This window comes from Marmota marmota, unplaced genomic scaffold (genome assembly GCF_001458135.2).
Source record: "Marmota marmota marmota unplaced genomic scaffold, marMar, whole genome shotgun sequence".
NCBI lineage: Eukaryota > Metazoa > Chordata > Mammalia > Rodentia > Sciuridae > Marmota > Marmota marmota.
In genome coordinates this window covers 3046277-3052211 of record NW_026000174.1, presented here as the reverse complement: position 1 = coordinate 3052211, position 5935 = coordinate 3046277, and positions in this window count along the sequence as shown.

The following is a 5935-nucleotide window of genomic DNA, read 5'->3' as shown; positions in this document are numbered from 1 at the left end:
ATATGAAATATTACTCAGTAATATTTCAGCATGAAAACTAAATAAGGTTGCTTTTTTCCTGACAGCTGGCATTTAAAAGAACTAGCACCTGGGTCAACCAAATCTGGGTTTGAATTCTGATTCTCCCACTTACTCACTGAGGTCTTTGTCTAGTCTGTTAATCACTCTGAGCTACAGTTCCCTCATCAATAAAATGTGGATTATGTAGTACCAGCTTCAAAGAGTAATTGAGAGGATTAGATGGTGTGTTGCACAGAAAACACTTTGTGCAGTACCAAACATGTGTAAAACACTCAATCTTTGCAGTCAGCTTGGCAGTGAGGAATCCTACTGCCAAGTGAGGAATCCCATCTAGGATGGGATTCATTATACAGTTTTTATTCTTAATGGTTTTAATATTGTGTCCACTATTTAATGAATAGACTAAGAGATCTAGAAATACTTATTTAGTTTACCCTTGTCTTCTCTTACCAGACTCCAAGTTACTAGAGGACAGGCATGACATTTTAATTATTTTTAAATCTCAGCAACCTAGACAGTTCCTGGCACATAGAAGTTCCTTTAAAATAATTTTTTTAAAAGAAATAGGCTCTTAGGAACTATTTTTGTTGTCTAGATCAGAGGTTCTCAAAGTATGCTTCTTGAATACTTGAATACTCAAGTTTGTTAGAGATAACACTAAAAAACTATACCCCAACCTAGTACATCAGAATCTCTGGAAATGGGGTCCAGACAATTGTTATTTAACAAGCTGTCCAGATGATTCTTATGCTTGCTAAAATGTGAAAGTTGTGATCTAGACAGTATTTTTCTTTATATGTTAATGTCATTTTATAAATCTCAAAAACATTATGTGCAACCAAACAAATCAGACACAAAAGAGCTCATACTGAATTATTCCACTTATGTGAGATTTGAGAATAGGAAAAGCTCATATAAAACAAAAGTAATATACAAATATAGGAAATACAGTCAGTGGATTGCTTGGGGAGAAGAAAGGTGTGCCTGGGAAGAGGCAATAGGAGACTTTCTGAAGTGCTAGAAATTCCATCCACATCTTATTGATATGGATTACATGGATGTATATTCATCAAACTGTATGTTTAAGACCTGTGCATTTCACTATATATAAATGAAATATCAACAAAATTAAAATAAAGTAATGCCATTATAATTCCTTCTGTATATGTCCTATCAGCTGGATATACATTTTAACACAACAGTCTTAATATGGTCTACAATGTCCTGCATGGTCTGATTTCTTACCTACTTTTCTAGCTTTATATATTATCATATTCTCGCCATTTCTCCAGTCCTTCACCAGCACTGACTGTTTAAGCTTACCAATGACCTTTGTTCCTTTCATTCCTGCCCCCAGGGCCTTTTGTAGATGCTGTTATCACTCCTTAGAATGTTGTCCTTCTTCTCTTTCACCTGGTTAACTCATTCTTCTTGAAGTTCCACTCTTCTTTCTGTTCCTCAGGGAAACTCTGAAGCTTTCCTTTACTATATGAATCTAGAACCTTTTTATAGGTCTGCTACTTACGCTTATGCAGGTTATTTATATAAACCTAGGTTCTCACCTGAGGTGATGAATGGGGCTGAAATCCAGTTTGCGCTCCACTCACAAAGACCTGTTCATGAACAAGGCTGTATCAAACTGGATAAAGGAGCATCTTTTTCTGATTCACCAAAGGCACAGTCTGCTTGCCAAGGTTTACCTTCTCTGGGCTCTTTTTGCCTATGGTAATGCCTTTTTTAAAATAAGACACCATATGGGCAAACAACAGCCCTGACTTTCTACTTCTCTTTATACCACTTACTACAGTTGTAATTTTACATCTATTTGGTGATTGTCTGATTAAGTTTGTTTCTCTTTCTAGACAATAAACTCTGACAGCAGGAATCTATTTTATTTCCTTATTATCAAGTCTCCTCAGCATCTGGAACAGTACTTGACATATAGAGGGTACTCAGTAAATATTTATTAAGTGCATGAGATACTTTTTTTTTTAATGCTGGAAGAATATCAGGCTTTTCAAAGGCAGGTCCTGTGTCCTATTTTCCCTTTTATTGAACCCCCATACTTGAAATTACATACTGCTTTGCACATAAATGGCATTCAATAAATTTTTCCTCATTCATTCCTTTTTTTCCTCATTCATTTCTAAATGTTCAAAGAAGCCATATGATGTTCTGTTCATAGAATACTAGATCTGCAAGCATATGAGATTGCATGAATGATGATGAACAGCTGCTATTTATGAAGCAGAAGAGACAAAAATACTGTATGAATGAAAAATAAACTTCAGTGGAAATGGGAAGGATTTAATTTAGCTTTTGAAACTCATTTCCTGATATGAAACTTATAACAGAAGACAATGCCAAAGAAGAATGTGAATTTTCTTTTTTATATAACCAAATGATCTTGGAAAGTTTTTCAAGATCAACCAATCATTTATCTGAAGCCAAAGGGTATTTCTTTCTTTTGGGGGGAAGAAGGGTAACTGGGAATTGAACATAGGGGTGCTTTACCACTGAGCTACATTCCCAGTCCTTTTAATTTTATTTTAGAACAGGATCTCCCTGAGTTGCTGAGGGTCTTGTTAAGTTTGTGGAAGCTGGCCTTGAATTTTCAATTCTTCTGCCTTTTCCAGTCTTCTGAGTGTCTGGAATTACAAGCATGTGACATTGTGTGGACCCAGAGAGTATTTCTTACTGAGTTCTCAATAGGCCACTTGAGATAGCATTATTTTAAGTTTTTTAAAAAAAATTTTTTGGAATAGTTTTACAGAACAGTGGCAAACATGGTAGTTCCTGGACACTCCTCATCTAGTTTCTGTCGTTGTTAACATAGTATCATAGTATGCAAGTCAAAATTAAGAAACTAAAATACATATGTTACTATTAACTATGTTCCAGACTTGTTTGTATTTTCCCAGGTTTGTCCAGCTATGTCCTCTGTCCTAAGTGAGATAGCTATTTTTTTTGGGGGGGGGCGGGGGGAATTGAACCTAGGGGTGCTTTGACCAATGAGCTAAGTCCCCAGCCATTTTTTCTGTTTTTGAGACAGGGTCCCACTAAGTTGCTTATAGCCTTGCCAAATTGCTGAGGCTAGTCTTGAACTTGCAATCCTTCTGCCTCAGCATCCAAAGTTACTTGGATTACAGGTGTTATGTTATTGTGCCTGGCTGAGAAAACTTTTTGATGTTCTTTGATGGTGTGTAAAAGATCGTGTGGTTTAAAGACCAAGCAAGCTCTGTGAGGATAATTACATAAGTCTAGAGCTGTTGTTTCTTTGGCTTTTCATTTGATCGAATACAATCTTTAGCTCTGCTACATGAGCTCTTTATCTTTGGACAAACTTTTAATTACCCTAAGCCTCAGTTTCCTCATTTGTAAAATATAGGAGGTAAGATCTCTCCAACTGTGATGGTTTCTGAAATCCTTCATGGTAGAATTCGGTATTGAGAAACTGGGTAGATATCTACATATTAATACTACAAAAATAGTACTTTATATAGAATACCTGTGATATTGACATATAGAGGGTACTCAGTAAATATTTATTAAGTGACAAATAAATAGTGACAAAGGCCTTCTCCTTGGCTTTAGTTAGGAGTCTTTGCACCCTCTTTTCGTCTAGGTCTTGTCCTTGGACTTTGTCTTCAGCTTGTCTAATTCAGTTGTACTAGAGTTCTGGTAAGTCAGTTCAGAAAGAATTCCCAATCCTTGATGTCTCATTACTGTGGCTACCTTCAGCAACAATCCTGTTAAGTTGGCTTAGCTAGAATGCTCATGCCTTTGATATCTTCCTTTTCATAATTTTCAACCACATTCCCCCATCTCATCTTCACTTGTCTTTGCTGTATTTAGAATTGAGCATGATCTCTTTTCTCCATTATATTTTTACATCTGTCAAGACAGTCCTGAGTGTATTTTCCTAACCATTTAAAGAACTTTCAGAATAAGTTTTTCTTTAACCTTGTTAATAAAGAACATGAACTAATTTCTATTTATCAACCCTGATTCATCAGAAAATAAATTTAAAAATAATCCCTCCAAACCTTAATAAGACTCTAAAAATATTTTTGCTTTGTTACAGTAACATGAAATGCTGAAAATGTATTTTCTTCCCATGTGTCCTTTATTCAAATATTCAGCACTTTTCATCTAGAAGTTGACTCCCACAGTAATTTGTACCTGAAATGCTTCTCTTGATTATCCTTTATCTGTAGAGCTATATTTCACGAATATCCTTCCCAATAATGGGAGTGCATTTCTGCCCATGAAAGCGATAGCACCAAAGACTTCTTACTTTCTCAGTAACTGGCTCTATACTTGTCTCATTTCTCTTACATACTGAAGAAATCTTTGCAGTGCTTGACTCACTAGAAGTGCTCAACAATAACTGCAATTATTAAGACCTGAACTTGAATTTTTTCCCGCTTAATTTTCCTGAGACTTCATTGTAAAAATCTTTTTCATTGCTTTATCTCCTTTTTTTTCATTCTCAACCAGTTCTCTGCTTATATCTAAAAGAAAGTGTGTGCAATCTGCATGCATAAGTAATTTAAGTATGCTAGAATATTAGGATGGGGCATTCTAGACTGGTTATCCACTGGAAGATACATTGAAATCTAAATGAGAAAATATATACACTATCAAGTGGGCGCTCAAGAAATGTTAGGTCCCTTCCTATTTCCTCATTTTACAGATGAGGACACTGACACCCAGAAAGATAAGTAATCACAATTACGTTCTGAAACGGGGAATGCTGTATTTTATTTTATTGCCATCATTTTCCTCTTCCTGATACTCATTCAGTTATACGGTTTAATTACCCATCCAAGAAATCCACAGGTTCATTGGTGTGTTTGGCACGGGTCAAGAGTCCAGATACATGCAACAGGGCCAAATATTTCAGCGACATAAAACAATTCTTTTGCCTTTTTCTAAAATTTTTTATTGTATCTGACGTGCAAAACCAAAAAAAGGACCGTTGCCCAAGTCTCACAATCGCATACACAGTTAGCGACGAGCAATGATTTACATGTCTTGGCGTTTTCCAGGGCCTTGATAATCTTCTAACAGTTAAAGGCGGCACTTCGCTTGTAACACACTGGAATCTAGAGTAAGGTAATTTAAAGATATCTCTATTTAAACCTTAACCAATATTGGCACCAACTAGCTGATGATAATCATTAATTCATTGCAACAAATATTCATCAGAATAAGATATTCGTCAAGAATTTAGGGTACATCCAGACTTGAATCTAAGAGCATTTTGAAATCCAGCTCGACTTTGAACACCCGACAGACTACCTGGTTCAGCAAACAAGAATTCGAAAAGAGGAGGGGCTTGGAGGAGGTGGCTCCCGACAACCCAGCGCGAGAATACGCCTGGGCGCATGCGCATCTTCTGGCGAGTGCCTTCCATTTGCTTGATAGGGGTGGCGATTCGGAAACCGTGTACAGTTTTTCGATTTCTATCCTCAAGCGAAAAGTAGGGTGTCCACGCTTCCATGATTTAGGGAAAACATTATCCTTCAAGTTCAATATTAAGGACACTTGGAATACACAGGTAAAGCAATAGGTGACTTATTGTATTCCTTCCCCTTCTCTGGGACATAGGTGGTCTAGTCCATTCCACAGACTTTCGCTCCCTTGCAGCCGGTCGGAGATCGAAGGATTGAGCCAATTGCGGCTGAAACGTCTTTGGAAGGAAGAAAGGGGTGAGGGAACATCCCTTTGAGTTCCGCCTCTTCTTTTCGAGGCGGTGGTGGGGAACGGGGACCTACGAAATACTGCCCTCTTAAACCAACGGATCATACGTCTTCGTGCAATCTGCCGGGAGGGCGGCGGGAAACCAGCAAGACGGGAGTGGGTAAAGGGAAGAAGCCAGGAAGCCGCGCAGGAGGGCGCGCGCGCGCGC